The following is a 15,578-nucleotide window of genomic DNA, read 5'->3' on the forward strand; positions in this document are numbered from 1 at the left end:
TTGCAGACCAGCACGGCACATGAAAGAGAAAGTAGATTCGTTTTATTTTATTTTATTCTAGGAGTATTAGGATTTTACTAGAGCGTGTTTTAGATAAAATAACTGTTGCTGAACTCCAAAATGGCATCACATGGCTAGCCAACTGTTCTGTTCATTCATAAAAGCCATTTGTTATTTGTGGTAAAATATACATTACATAAACTCAACCACCTTAACCATTCTAAAATTACAGTTATTTGGCATTAAGTACTTTCCCATTGTTGTGCAATCATCACTACCTTCCATCTCCAGAACTTTTTAATCTTCCTCACCTGGACCTCTGTACCCATTAAGCATGAAGTCCCCATTTCCTGCTCCCCTGCCCCGGTGCCTGGCAACCACTGTTCTACTTTCTGTCACTATGATTTTGACTGAAAATAGCCTTATTTTGTGCTGTTCAGAATAACAAATTCAAGATTCCTCTGTGTGAGTTGCAAGTGTTACACAGTGTCCTGTGTATTCAGGTGGACCCACTCATTCATGCATGGACCCATTGCTGGCAGGCAGCAGTTTTGGTGATGAGCCTAAATGACCATGTGTTATGCCAAAGAAGAGAAGGGAGCTGAAAGAGAAGGCATTCCCACCTCTACCCCTATAAACTCCCTCTGACTCTTTAATTCTTTGATCCCATGAAAAGGAAACTTGGACTGAGGAATACTAAATGTGTTAATAGAAAACCCACATTGCTGGAGCAAAGTAGCCAGTATATCCAGACATGAGTTACTGACAGTTAAAACCAGGTTCATGCATAATAATATTGATGAGATCTAGCCTTTTCACTAAGGCAAGTGGCCCAGAAAGCAGGAATGGTCCATGAAGATGTGGAGAAGGTAGGCAGTGTTCCCGATGGCAAAAGTCACAAATGGGAAGCCTGCAGGACACACTCAGCTCAGAGTCGTCTTGTTTAGCCTGCACAATGTTTTGTTTTGTTTTTTTTTTGAGACAGAATCTCACTCTGTTGCTCAGACTGGAATGCAACGGCGTACGCGCTCCCAGCTCACAGCAACCTCTGCCTCCCGGGTTCAAGCGATTCTCCTGCCTCAGCCTCCCAAGTAGCTGAGATTACAGGTGTGCGCCATCACGCCTGGCTAATTTTTGTATTTTTATGTGGAGATGGAGTTTCACCAAGTTGATCAGGCTGGTCTCGAACCCCTGACCTTATGATCTGCTCACCTCAGCCTCCCAAAGTGCTGGGATTATAGGCATGAGCCACCACACCCAGCTTCACAATGTATTTTTAAATGTGATTTAGGGCCGGGCATAATGGCTCCTGCCTGCTCTCCCAGCACTTTGGGAGGCCGAGGTGAGAGGATTGCTTGAGCCCAGGAGTTTGAGACCAGCCTGGGCAACATGGTAAGATGCCATCACTACAACAAATAAAAATAAATTAGCCTAGTGCAGTGGTTCATGTGTGTGGTCCCAACTACTTGGGAGGCCGAAGTGGGAGCCCAGGAGGTCAAGGCTACAGAAAGCTATGATCGTATCACTGCAGTCTAGGCTAGGCAACAGAGACCATGTCTCAAAAAATAATAAAAATAAAAATAAATGTTATTCATTGGCAGATTTAAAAAATTTGATTTCCAGTTTCACTTGAAAAATCTGGCTATGCAGCCCTGGAGTCCTGCCTGGCATCAAAATTAGGCTCCCAGGCCTCGCTTCATTCATAAGCTGGAACTACATTTGCCAACACTTCCCAGTCTTACATCCGTCCCACTCTGACACCAGAAGTGACAGAACTTGCTTGCTTAGTTCCACTTAGAAAAGTCCGTGTTCAGGTGTGGTGGCTCATGCCTGTAATTCCAGCACTTTGGGAGGCCACGGTGGGAGGATCACTTGAGCCCAGGAGTTCAAGACCAGCCTGGGCAACATAGTGAGACCCTGTCTCTCATTTTTAAAAATATATTTTTAAAATAAATAAATAGATAAGAAAAGTCCCAAGGTGTATTCTGATAGATCAGTCAGTGTCCCACATCTACTTTAGTTGGTGCAGGATGGGCAGGGTACTCTGATTAGCAGCTCCCACTAAAATTACAGGGTTGACAGATAGAGCAGTCTCTCAAAACAAAGGAAGGATACATTTTCAAAAGCAGCAGGAACACATGCTGGATAAATAAACCAACCAATGACCACCACAGGGAATAGGCTGATAGTGTTTTGTTTGTTTGTTTTGACATTTTAAATTTAGGTAAATAGCATAAACCTGAGATCACAGAAGCACATAATTTTAGAGTTCCATAAAAGTCAACTAACCCACATCCTATCTAATGTAGTAATTATTATTATTATTATTATTATTTTGGCAGTTTTCCCAACAAGGATCTTTCAGTAGGCACTTAAATGACTTACTTCCTCCTTAAGCATTCTATGCCATTGTAAAATATTCCTAGTAGCTACAAAGTTGTTCCTCGTAGTCAGGTAAACTCTGCCACCTTGGAGCTTCCACTAGTCAATGGCAGCTCCCACCCTCGGATATGTTTATAATCAAACCCCTCCATTATGGAGGTGACAGTTCATCAAATGCTTGAAGAGAGATCACATATTCCTGAGTGAGTCTTTTCTTTTCAGGCGAAATCTCAATCTACTCCAACTATTTCTCATGTGGCAAGGGGTTTACATCCCTTTGGACCTATCCAGTGAATTCTTTGAACATTCAACAAATATTTCTTGCGAACTTGCTTGTACCAATTAGTAATCTAGATATTGGGAATGAGATGGTGAGAAAAATAGGTTACATTTCTGCCTGATGGAGCGTATAGCTCTGTAGATGAGGTAGATATTATGTGAATACTATGCCCAAAAAGAGTAATAGGTATTACAAAGGAAAACTGCAGGGTTATATGTTACTTTTATATTTCATTGCCAGAATCAAGTAAAATATTTCATGTGTGATCCTATCAATAGGGACAGTGGGTAGTTTATGTCCACAAATTCTTTGACCCTGCCTTCAAAAGATGGTGTCCTTCTGACTTGCTTCTAACAAACACACAAAAAAAGCATAAGTGACAGAATGTAACTTCAGAGACTGGGTCCTAAAAGGCACTGCAGTTTTCTACTTGCTCTTTCTTGGCTCTAGGGGAAGCTCAAAAAGCCCCAGGGAGAGGACCCATGTGGTAAGGAACGGAGCCTCCAGCCAACAGACAGTGAGAAACTGAAACTCCCTGCAGACAGTCACATGAATGAGCTTGGAAGAGGATCCTCCAGCCCCAGTCAAGCCCTCAGATGATTGAATTTCTGGCTGAAGTTTTGTTGCAGCCTCAAGAGAGACCTTGAATCAGAACTCTCTCCCATCCCCCGCCACCCACATTAAGCCACTCTCAAATTCCTGACCCACAGAAACTGTGAGATGATAAATATCTGGTTCAAGCTGCTAAGTTTTGAGCATAATTTGTTATGTGGCTATAAGTAATTAATGTAGTAAACAAAGTGTAACAATTAAATGTCACCCTTAATTAATGCAATCGAAGCTCACATTGACTATTTTGGCTGCCATGTTACCCAACTGAGTCATGTTGATTTTATAATCAAGTAATATATCTAAATCTTTTTCTCTCATGTGCCACTAAGATTTAGCATATTGTTCCATCTTATCAAAATCCTTTGGGAGTTTAATTCTCTTTCAGGGTCATTAGTTACCCCCATTGCTTTTTGCTGCTTCACGGAAGTAGCACTGACATAAAAATGCAAGGAATTGAGTAGTAGTCCCAGACCTGCCCTGAATGAGTTGAGTGACAATGAGCAATTCTCTTAATTTCTTTCAGCTTCAGTTTCTTCATATGCAAATTGAGTAGAATAATGCTGATTTCATGAGCCTCTGAGAGCAGACTCACCTGACACCAGTTCCTCTCTCCAGGACTTTCCAGCTGAGAGCGACACTTTCCACCTTCAGAGCATCTAGTCATTCCCTCTTCTTCTGATAACTGTTCTATTTTCCTTTGGGAAACTGCCACTGCCACACTCATAGTCCATACGGTTAAGCAAGTTTGGACTCACCTTCCCAGCCCCAGGAATGGTGTTTACTTATGATGCAAGGGAAAACTTAATCACAAGTGCATTAAATCTACACCCATATCGTATGGGTGTAGATTTCTGCATTTGACCAGTGGTTGAAAAATACCAGACTCGTGCTGGGCGCGGTGGCTCAAGCCTGTGATCCCAGAACTTTGGGAGGCTGAGGCGGGTGGATCACGGGGTCAAGAGATCAAGACCATCCTGGTCAACATGACGAAACCCCGTCTCTACTAAAAATACAAAAAATTAGCTGGGCATGGTGGCACGTGCCTGTAATCCCAGCTACTCAGGAGGCTGAGGCAGGAGAATTGCCTGAACCCAGAGGCGGAGGTTGCGGTGAGCCGAGATTACGCCATTGCACTCCAGCCTGGGTAACAAGGGGGAAACTCCGTCTCAAAAAAAAAAAAAAAAAAAAAAGAGAGAGAAAGAAAAATACCAGACTCTAGGTCTGCATATCTGAGATCCTCGTGGCCTTTTCCTCATTGTCATACTACAGTCTTTTCATTCTCACACATTAGTATCAAAGCAGGAAGATGCTGGTGGGAGAAGGGGTATATGTATAGGGAGACTAGTTTCTCTTTTAACTAGGGAAGAAAAATTTTCCCTGAAAGTCCAGAAAAATCAAATCTCTTTTCACCTCATTGGCCAGACTCAGTCACATGGAGCTGGGAGAGAAACTGAGAAACTGAAATTTTGGTTTCAGACTTTCGTTCAGAGAAGAGAACCAAGAAACACTGTTGAGTAGGTAGATAAATAATAGTGCATACCATAGTTGAAGATAGAGCCCAGACTACCAAGTTAGCATATTCTATCCTCACAGCATGAGTGAATAGCTGGGCACATAATCCCACATGGCTCTGTGAAAGGCAGAAATACTATGACCACCTTGCCACCATTAGCAAGAAGCTTGTCTGAGAATGATGTCTCCACAGAAGGCAGGAGTGAAAGGCAAAGAGATGCATATTCCTGTTGATCTCACTTGAGTGCCTTGTCACTGACGTGCCTGCACTAGTTATACTTCTTGGACCTGCTGGTAATATGAGCCAATAAAATCCTCAGTCCAATGTAACTAGATTACCCTTTAGTGAACCCTAGTGAACCAGGCCTCCTGATACTCATACCTTGTGTAGCCTTTTCTCCTTGAATCTGGGCTGGTCCCTTGCCTATCTTTAAACAATAAATTGTGATGAAGATGATTTTGTGCAAGTTCTGGGCATTAGCCTTAAGATTTCAGCTCTTGCACACTTGGAAACCAACCACTGCAGAGAGAGAACTGAGACTCCCAACACAACCTCACCAGCCACGTGAGTGAGCCCCCTTGAAGTGAGTCTTCCAGCCATAGTTGACAAGCTTTCCCCACTGAACCCTGCCCAAATTTCAAATAAACAAAATGCTAAGTTATGGAGTGGCGTATTCCACGGCAATAGCTAGTTAAAATACTCAGTTTGAGTAGGACTCTAGTGTCATTTGCTGCCGAGAGGGTTTTAACAGAAGCACCAGCCATATATGGCTGAGAAGAATTTCTTAGAGAAATTATAATATCTATCTGCAATTCAGTTTCTTCAGCTGTACAAAAGCTGTAGTTGACATTCAGCATACATTTAATTCTCTTCCAGTCAGTGGGTTGCTCTGGGATTAAATGAAAGAATGCATCTAAAAGAAAGAAACTAATAATGCGAAGGATTCTGGCTGACTCCCAGTGACCACCGCTTCCCTACTTACTCCACTGAAATCCAGTAATTGTCCTAATTGTCTCCAGCATTGCCTTGATATTCCTGCTTCATAATTCATCAAAAAAGGAATAAAATTAATTTAGCTAGTGAATTCTTGCTGACTCCCAGTGACCGCTGCTTTCTCAAGAGAGTGAAAGATTCATTAAATGAACTGTCCAGACTTTTGCCATGGATAGACAAAGCCAAAGAAAGCTATGCAAAACTTATTTTTTCATTCTTGCATTTGTTTCTTTGTTTATTCCTTGTCCATCCCTTTCATACTTCCTTATCCCATCCCATCTCCCTCTTCTACCTGCTACCCCCAGACTAGATAAAGGTTTTCTGGCCTGTGCTGGTGAGTATATTGGCTCCGCTTGGTTCTAAGAAAGTAACACTTTACTCTGCTCTTCCCCTGGGCTGCCTAGTCATAGAAGAGGGGAAGAACAGAAATCCTAGATAGGTTTGGCGTTCTAAATGCAGAGGGGACTTGAGCTGCTTCTCTCCAGGAGAGCCCAAGAAGGGCAAATAACAGTAAGACTCCAAGTATATTTGGGATTCTGAGCTCAGGGAAGGGACTAAGGGCTAGACTGCAGATTATAAACAGTTATGGTAGCCTGGGCAAATAGGTCTGAGACATCTTCACTAGGGGTCCCTATATACAGCTAACTATAGGGTGTGTAGATAATTTCCCTGAACAAATACAATCCAGACATCATGCGGGACAGCAAACACCTCATACAGTTCCTGTGGGCCTGGCATGATGTGGAGCATCAAGAATCCCATGCTCCTAAGATGGCACCCAGGTGAGTTGAGACAGCCTCAGACTCAACAGAGTCTAGTGTTCAGGAGAAGGGGCTGAGATGCAATGGAGACTCCTCTTAGAGGCCTGCAGCTGCACCCCAGCCCAAGCATGGAAATAAAGAAAAATCTTGTGTTCCTTCAAGGGCAATTCCAGGCATTTAGCTAGCCTTAAGAAGTAAATAAGCAATTTGATAAGCAAGAAGGTAATACATAAATAGCCAAGGAAGTTAGAGTTATGAGATGTTTTGTTCCACATAGAAATTAAAAAAAAAAAATCTTAACATATGTCCCTGAGTTGTTTTGCAGAAACCTGGAACCCGACATACGGATCCGCTGGCACGTACATGGCCAGTCTTTGTTCTAAAGTTCTTCCCGAAGGACCTGGAGGAAGTCACATCCACAAGCCAGGGCTAACATTCTTATCTGCTGATCCCAAATTTTTAAACAAAGCTTATCTTCCTTAACTAACTAGAAATCAGAGAACCTCTGAATCTACCTATGAGCTGTAAGCCCCATGCTTCGAGATATCCCACCTCTTTAGGTCAAACAAATGTATGACCACCATATACTGATTAATGACTCCTGTAACCTCTGCCTCCCTGCCTTTAAAAACCTTTACCTGTAAGCCATCAGGGAGTTTGGGTCTTCCCAATTCTCCTTGCTGGGCACCCTGCAATAAATGCTTCACTTCCTTTTGCTGCAATTCCTGTGTCAGTGTTTGGCTTTGCTGTAACAGGCAGGCAGACCCAAGATCAATTTGGTAATAGAATGACTCAATGAGGACTTGCTCGGAGATGCCAGCAATCAGGAATTCTGGCTGCCCCCCACCACCCACCTCCATCACCATTCCCAATGCTGGATACCAAACCTTGGTGCAACACTGCAGAAGTGGGAACCCCTGACTGACTAAGATGAAATGGCTACCACTGAAATCAGAAAGGGAGCTCATCACAGAAATTAAGTTCATTTGTAGAAAACTACATTTTTGTAATTTGCATGCCTGAGTTTGTGCATCAAACTAAGATCCGAAAAAATGTGTAATAATTAGGAATCAATCTAATGTACAAGGAGAGGAAGAGAATTCTAGACAAAGGGAGGAATTCTTGTTTTTAGAGAATTATGTGGTACATCTGAATAACATCCCATCCAAAAAAGGTTTGGTTGGTTTGTATGTTCATAATGCCACTACGCAATGTTTACAATCTATTGAAACCCAGTGGCTTCTGGTTGGCTAAGACAAACTCTGTACTACATTCTGTTATTTCCCTGACTCAACCTTGCATAACATTGGGGGCCATTTTAAATTACATTGTTTAGATACTAGAGTCTCTGCCTATTCTTCAGTCACCCTGTTGGCAGTGAATTTCTCACCTGGCAATCATATTTGTAACAGACAACCTTGGCAATTATGAATGAGATGGAAGGAGACAGCTGGCTCTATTTGACCCAATCAGAGTCTCCTCAGAAGCTAAGTTTAGTGGCTAAGCAATGGCTAGTTATTCTCAGCGTGCAGCTGGAAGTGAGGGGCCCATAACCCCAGGAGCTGAGGGGTTTTTCTTCCACTCAATAGTGAAGTAAAGAGAGGCAGCCTGAAGAGAGTGAAAAAAGAAGCAGATAGTCAGGGAGCCCTCGCATCAAGGAACCATCTGGCCACAGAAAGGAAGAAGAGACTGAGAGGGTGGCTCAACTCCAGACATCTCCTCAGAGGCAGGCCCTGTATTCCTGCCCTTGGGTTCTGGGACATACCCTATATGTTTGTACTCACATCCCCGTCCACCCACCCCGCTTTCCTTACAATATGAATATATTCATATTCCCAAGTCCATTGTGTTTGGCAACTAGAATCATAGATTACTATGAAAAATCTTAACAAATTGTCTACAAACCCACTGTTTTTTTTTAACCTTTAAAAAAATGGTTTTTAATTTAATTGACATATAATAATTGTAAAAATTTATGGGGTACATAGTGATGTTTTTATACATACAGTATATAAAAATGTATATAGTGATATTTATATATAATTATAATTATATAATTATATATTATATTATAATTATATAATTAATATAATTATATTATATATAATTATATATAATATAATTATATATACATATATAAATTTTATATATTTATACATATTTATATATAAAAATATATATGCTATATATATTTTTATGCATTGTATATATATATAAAAATATATATATACAATGTATAAATATATATATATAGTGATTAGGTCATGGTAATTAGCATATCAATGATCTCAAACATCTATCATTTCTTGGTGTGAGTGTGGGAAAATCCAATGTCTTCCTTATAGCTATTTGAAACTATATACTATATTATTGTTCAAGTGAATCCCATTACTTGCAATGAAAGGGTTTAAAGCTAAGACAATTAGCATTTGTATGCCTTTGTTTTCTGGTGTGGGCAGCCAGTAGCTGCTACATGCCCAAGGAATGTTGTAAGACCTCAAGTTAAGATTATTCTCTGTTCAAAATTTTCTTCTCAGAGTTCCTGCAAATTCTTAGTCAATCTCAGCAAACTGCTGCCCTCTCTGTGTTCCCCGGTAAATTAGGTTGGCCACTTCTGCAGCCTTACTCTATCTACCTTGCTTAGGGCACACACAGGTAAGTCATCAAACCCATGAGGATTTAATGATGAAGACCGAACAAGTCTCTGTCCACTCAGAGCTTCTAGCTCTTGGAGGACACAGGTAATTAAAGACACAGTTCTGTTTTAAGTGCTGTTTAGCCAGGGGGAAGACAGCATGTCAGAGAGGCACGTGGCAGAGGGTGCCTAACTCAGTCAGGGAAGGTCAGAGGGGTAGGAAAGGAAGTGATTTGTCAAGAGGGAACACAATCCTGAAACATTCAAAGCCATCACTTACGTAGAACTCATTGGCTGCCAGACATTGTTCTAAGCATTTTATATATGTAAGCTCATTTTATCCTCACATGGTAGTGTGGTAAATACTGTTACTAGCTCTATTTTTGTAGATGATTCAAGTTCAGCACAGAAAGATTAATAAGTATGTCAAAGAACACACAACTGGCAGAGGTAGAGCAGAGATTCAAACTCAGGCAGTTTGAATAATGAATGTTGAATTATCAATTAAACAGCTACAAAATGGAAAAATGTGTAACAATGGCTGTTCTGCATCCACCACCCATGGAGGTCATTTTTCTTCTTTTTTTTTGGTAAATCATCCAGCCCAAAATGTCACCACGTATGTCATTTTTAATTCTAAATTACAAATATCTTTGACTTCAAAATGTATGTCTAACTGTATCTGTACCTGCAGTCAATGTCAAGATTTTCAAAAAGAGCATTTTGAGACAGTTCTGCCATGTTATCATATCCAGATAATAATGAATAGCAATCACATTATTATCAGCAATGACCTCTACACATCAGGGAGGAGGAAAAATAAACAGTACCATTTCAAGATTGCACCAGCTGCCAGCTGAAATTACCCCATTCAAGAGAACTCCAGAAGAGCAGTTGCTGGGTGACCAAAGATGCTTGTTTACATCAAACGCGACTTTTAAGGAAAATCCTTCCATGCACATTTTTACTTCCTTATTTTTAAAGTTGATTTTGTAGCTTCATCAGAATATGATTGCTTGGTTAATTCATTTGACAAAAGGTACTCCAGCAGTTACCTGTGACGCTATTGAGAGATGAATTAATTCTAGTATGGAAGTCTATCCCTAGACATCCTAGTGCTTGAAAAAAAAAAAAAAGAAAGGAAGAGCTTAATTACTAGAGTTTGGGTGGTATTTGGCTGTACTATATTTTGTACTAAAAAGAAGAAATCTAACTTTTTTTTCCCCAAGGCAACTAGCCTTTGTATATTATCTAAAAATGTATTTGTAATTAAAATAAGGTATCCTACTTTAGAGGATTTTCATTCATTTCTGTTCTTCTTTCCCCCGGCCTTATTTTCCCCTCCATCTTCTTTGAGCTAACATCAATTCTACTCTTAGTCATTCTCTGTTTATTTTCCTGCTGGAAACTTCATAATATTTAAGTAAGAGAGAGTGACCTAATTTGTGCATATGAATTTGCAGAGAGATAATGAGTCTATTTTGATGTAAACTTTCATCTCCCTTGACATTAGCTGTGTGATAGCCATTGAAGCTGCTCCCAAATTTCCAGTGCTCCTCTTTTTGGCACATGATGGACTGTACCTCCCACCTCCCTTGAAGCTAGGTGTGATCATGTGACTTGCTTTGGCCAATAAAATGTGAGCAGGAATGATGTGACTGTATTAAGAGCATGCATGGGCAATAATAATAATAATAATAATTTTTAATTGGAAAATAAGCATTGAGAATGTGGAGAAATTAGAACCTTCATATATCGCTGGAGGAAATAGAAAATGTTTTTTATATTATTTAAAACAGTCTGGCAGTTACTCAATAAGTTAAACATAGACTTACCATATGACTCAACAATTTCACTCCTTAAGTATACACCTGAAATAACTGAAAACAAGTATTGAAACAAAAATTTATACACAGATATTCATAGCAGCTCAGCTCACAACAGCCAAAGATAGAAACAATGTAATGTCGATCAACTGATGAATGGATAAACAAAATGTGCTGTATACATACAATGAGATCTTATTCAGCCATAAATAGCAGTAAAGTACAAATATGTGCTACAACGCAGATGAAACTTGAGTATGTTATGCTAAGTAAAAAAGCGAGACGCGAAAGGCCACATATTGTACGATTCCGTTTATATGAGATGTCCAGAATAGGCAAATCCACAGAGGCAATAGAAGACTGTGGCTGCTGAGCTAGGGGAGGGGAGAATGGAGAGCGACTGTTTAATGGGTGAAAGATTTCCATTTGGGGTGATGAAAAATTCCTGGAACTAAATAGTGGTAATGGTTGCACAACATTGTGAATGTACTTCATGTCATTCAATTGTACACTTTGGTTAAATTGGTAAATTTTATGTTTGTTTGTTTTTTTGTTTTTTTTTTTTTGAGACAGAGTTTCACTCTTGTTACCCAGGCTGGAGTGCAATGGCGCGATCTTGGCTCACTGCAACCTCCGCCTCCTGGGTTCAGGCAATTCTCCTGCCTCAACCTCCTGAGTAGCTGGGATTGCAGGCATGCGCCACCATGCCCAGCTAATGTTTTGTATTTTTAGTAGAGACGGGGTTTCACCGTGTTGACCAGGATGGTCTCGATCTCTTGACCTTGTGATCCACCCGCCTCGGCCTCCCAAAGTGCTGGGATTACAGGTTTTAGCCACCGCATCTGGCAATTTTATGTATATTATACCACAAACTTAAAAAATGAATATATGTGTGAATGTGTGCATGTAAACACACACACACACACACACACACACTCATAATTCTCCAGGGTGATCCTAGAAGCATGAGTTGATATGGAGCATCCATCCATCAACCTGACTGATTATAGCATGACTCAGAATTAAAGTTTTATTGTGTTACCTTATTTGTCACATCAGCATAAACTAGCCTATCTTGACTGATGTAAGTTATTATATTGCACTTGGTTCACCTAACATTTTTTCGATCCTCCTTTGTGCAAGTCACTGGGAAAACAAAGATGAAAACCTTCAAAAAGTTGAAACTAGCAAGAGAGATAAATATGTTAACCAAAACATGTGCTTAACCATGATGGTGCTCTAACATAGGTAGATTATGAGTTACAATGAAAGCACAAAGGCTGGAATGGCCTGGAAACTCAGAGAAGTCAAGAGGGAAAAGCTTGAACTAAATTTTGCCAAGTAGAGAAAGGGAGAAGTTCTCTCCGGATTGACAAGAGAGCTTGCCCTGTGTGCAATGACCACAGACATGAAACAGCCTGGCATGCCACAGGAAACGTCAGTCATCAGATAATAAGGTGTGAGGCGATGAAGATGGACTAGTGCTAGAGATGGACTAGAGAAGTTGGCAAGGGTCTGGAGTTTGGACCAAATCTTGTAGCCAGTCCTTTCTAACCATTCTATTCATACTACACACGGAAATGAAAACACATCTGGCTCAGGGGGCTGCAACATACCTGTCTAGCCTCGCCACCCTTGGCACATCTTAATCCACTGCAGCAAATTAGGGCACGCCTTACGATAATCACTACTACAGGCGATGGAGAGCCACTGAAGATATGTAAGTGAGAAAACAATGTGATCAGGTTTGCGTTATAAATCATGGTTTGGAAGGTAGATCAGTGTGAAGAACTAGATTAAAGTTAGAAAGATCTGTGAGGAGGCAGTGGCAATAATCCGGAGAGATGGCAGAAGCCTAAATCAAAATGTGGCTGTGAAATTAAAGTGGAAAGATTCAAGACATCGTTATAAGGTAGAATTAACAAGCCTTATGATTGATTGGATGTGGAGGGTGAAGGAAGATATAGAGTCTAAAATGGCCCCAGCTTGAGGGACTAGTAGCGGCCCTGCTGGGATAGAAAAGAGAGGAAGGGGAGGACTATGTAGACAGCAGTCAGTTCTGTTATGGTCTTGTTGAACAGATGTGCCAGTGGAGCTACCTGATAGGTAGTTAAATGCCAGGGAAGTTACATAGGGCTCAGAGAGAAGACTGGAGGAAAGTTAAAGATACAGGAGTCATGGACAGATACAAGTGTTAGAGCCATGAGAACAGATGAGCTTGTTGAGAGAAGACATAATTAAGAAAAGAAAGGGGCTGAGGATATTTAAGGGGAACACAGAGGAAAGAAAGCCTGTGGGAAATCACATTGGCATTTCTTCGACGCATAATGGAATCTTCTCAACTGACGGAACACTGAGACTCTTTAAAAAGAGTAACTCTCTGTAATCTTTCTAAATCTGTCTAAATGATCTTTAAAGTTATCTTTGGGAATTCCAGAGGATTAGTCCCCTAATACAGGCTGATTCCTTTTGTGAAACTGAATATTTTTAAAATTACATCATTTAAAGTACTTTTAACAAAGCCATAATTATGGCTTTCTCTAACATTTTTCTACAGTATATTGTGATTATCTACTTACATGTCTACACCTTCTCACTAGGCTGTAAAATCCTCAAGGGCCCCCAGCCCTAGTGTCTAGCATTGTACTTGACATATGTTACACAGTTGACAAGTATTCCTGAATTAATATGAATTCGAGTTTTAGAGTTCAGTATACACAGAGTGCAATGGAAAAGTGTTTAGAACTCAAGTCCAACAGTCTTTCCAAAGTCTTCCATTGGAAATTTGTTAAATGGACAAGAAACACTATAGTTTTAATGTGGCTATGTCTCTTATTGTGGTCAACATTGATAAAGATGCATGATATATTCATACGCTCTAATATCATATATATAAAAGAATGAATCAACTAAAGCTACACATAGTAACACGGATGAATCTCACAAATATACCAGCAAAAGAAGCTGCACTAAAAAGAATGTACACTGCATAATTCCCATCATATAAAGCTTATAACAAGCAAATCTAATATCTAGTTTTAGAAGTCTGGTTAGCAGTTACCTTTGGAGGGGAGTGCACTAATGTGAAGGGTCACAATAGGGACTTTTGGAGAACGGGTCATAAGTTCTATTTCTTGATCTGGGCACTGTTTACAAGGATGGGCATGTTCACTTATTGAGCTTCACACAGAATTTGTGCATTTTTCTGTAAGATTATTAGGCTTACTATATGATTGTAAAGTAAAAATTTACTTTACAAAAATAATTATGATACATAAGCCTACAACATAAAGTTGTAACACAAAAGCAGCAGCTCTACACGTAAGGAGTACAGCATTAAGCAAGTAGTTGAAATGACACTAACCTACCAATAAGAAAGGAGAGTGAGGCCAGGCGCAGCGGCTCACGCCTGTAATCCCAGTACTTCAGGAGGCCAGGGGCAAGTGAATCATTGAGGTTAGGAGTTCAAGACCATCCTGGCCAATATGGTGAAACCCCATCTCTCCCCCAAAACACAAAAAATTAGCAGGGCCTGGTGGTATGCACCTGCAGTCCCAGCTACTTGGGAGGCTGAGGTGAGAGAATCACTTGAACCCAGGACAGGAGGCAGAGGTTGCAATGAGATGAGATCATGCCACCGCACTCCAAACTGGGCAATAGAGCAAGACCCTGTCTCCAAAAAAAAAAAAGAAAGAAAGAAAGAAAGAAAAGAAAGGAGGGTGAGAGGAAGAAGTAGAAAAAGACTCAAGAGGATCTTTATACATATTTCTGGAGCCTCCAGAATAATGGAATTGACTTCCAGAATAATGGAACATTTTTAAGCTCTCAAAACCCTGCTATGTTTATAGGGCACAATTTGTGGAAATATACACTTCACTGAGAGACGAGTATATTACCTATAAGCTGCTCTGTGGCAAAGTAACAGTTTATTTCTAAGGTCTTCTTAGTTTAATTTGACCAAGACCAATAGGTCTAAACTTCTAGTGATCAAGTTCTACTATGTCTTTCAGTGATGGGCTTCCAGAATGAAAAGTCAACATAATTGAGGAATCCAAAGATTAAACTTATTAAACTAAGTCTAGTGAAACCATAGCATGAAAAAAGTTGCAATCATTTGGGATAAGTGGATGATTTTATAAAACTAAAAGCAAAGCATTGAAGATATGGAAAAATCATAAATATAAATTAGTAAGATACAAACATGACACAAGAATTACAAAAATTTTTGCCAGGTGAGATATCAGAACCCCAGCATCTAGAAGTGGTTGAGTCGCAGGTTGGTAAGAAGAATTTACTGACAACAGTATAGGTTTGAAAAAGGAAAGTTCTATTAGAAAGAAAGAACGTTGCCAGAGAGTGAAGCAGGGCACCTCAGTGAGAGGATGGAGTGCACTGTGGTGGATTTTTCCTTAGTAGTTGTGAACTTTAAGGCAGGAGCTTGAGGGTAATTTGGACCATACTAGCCAATAGGCCATAATAAATGACTACATCCATAGTAATTTTGGTGCCTTAATGTCAGTAAGGATTGCACAGTGAGTTTTGGCATGGCATTCTGGAGCTGTATAGAAATTCTAGT

This window comes from Saimiri boliviensis, chromosome 12 (genome assembly GCF_048565385.1).
Source record: "Saimiri boliviensis isolate mSaiBol1 chromosome 12, mSaiBol1.pri, whole genome shotgun sequence".
Lineage (NCBI taxonomy): Eukaryota > Metazoa > Chordata > Mammalia > Primates > Cebidae > Saimiri > Saimiri boliviensis.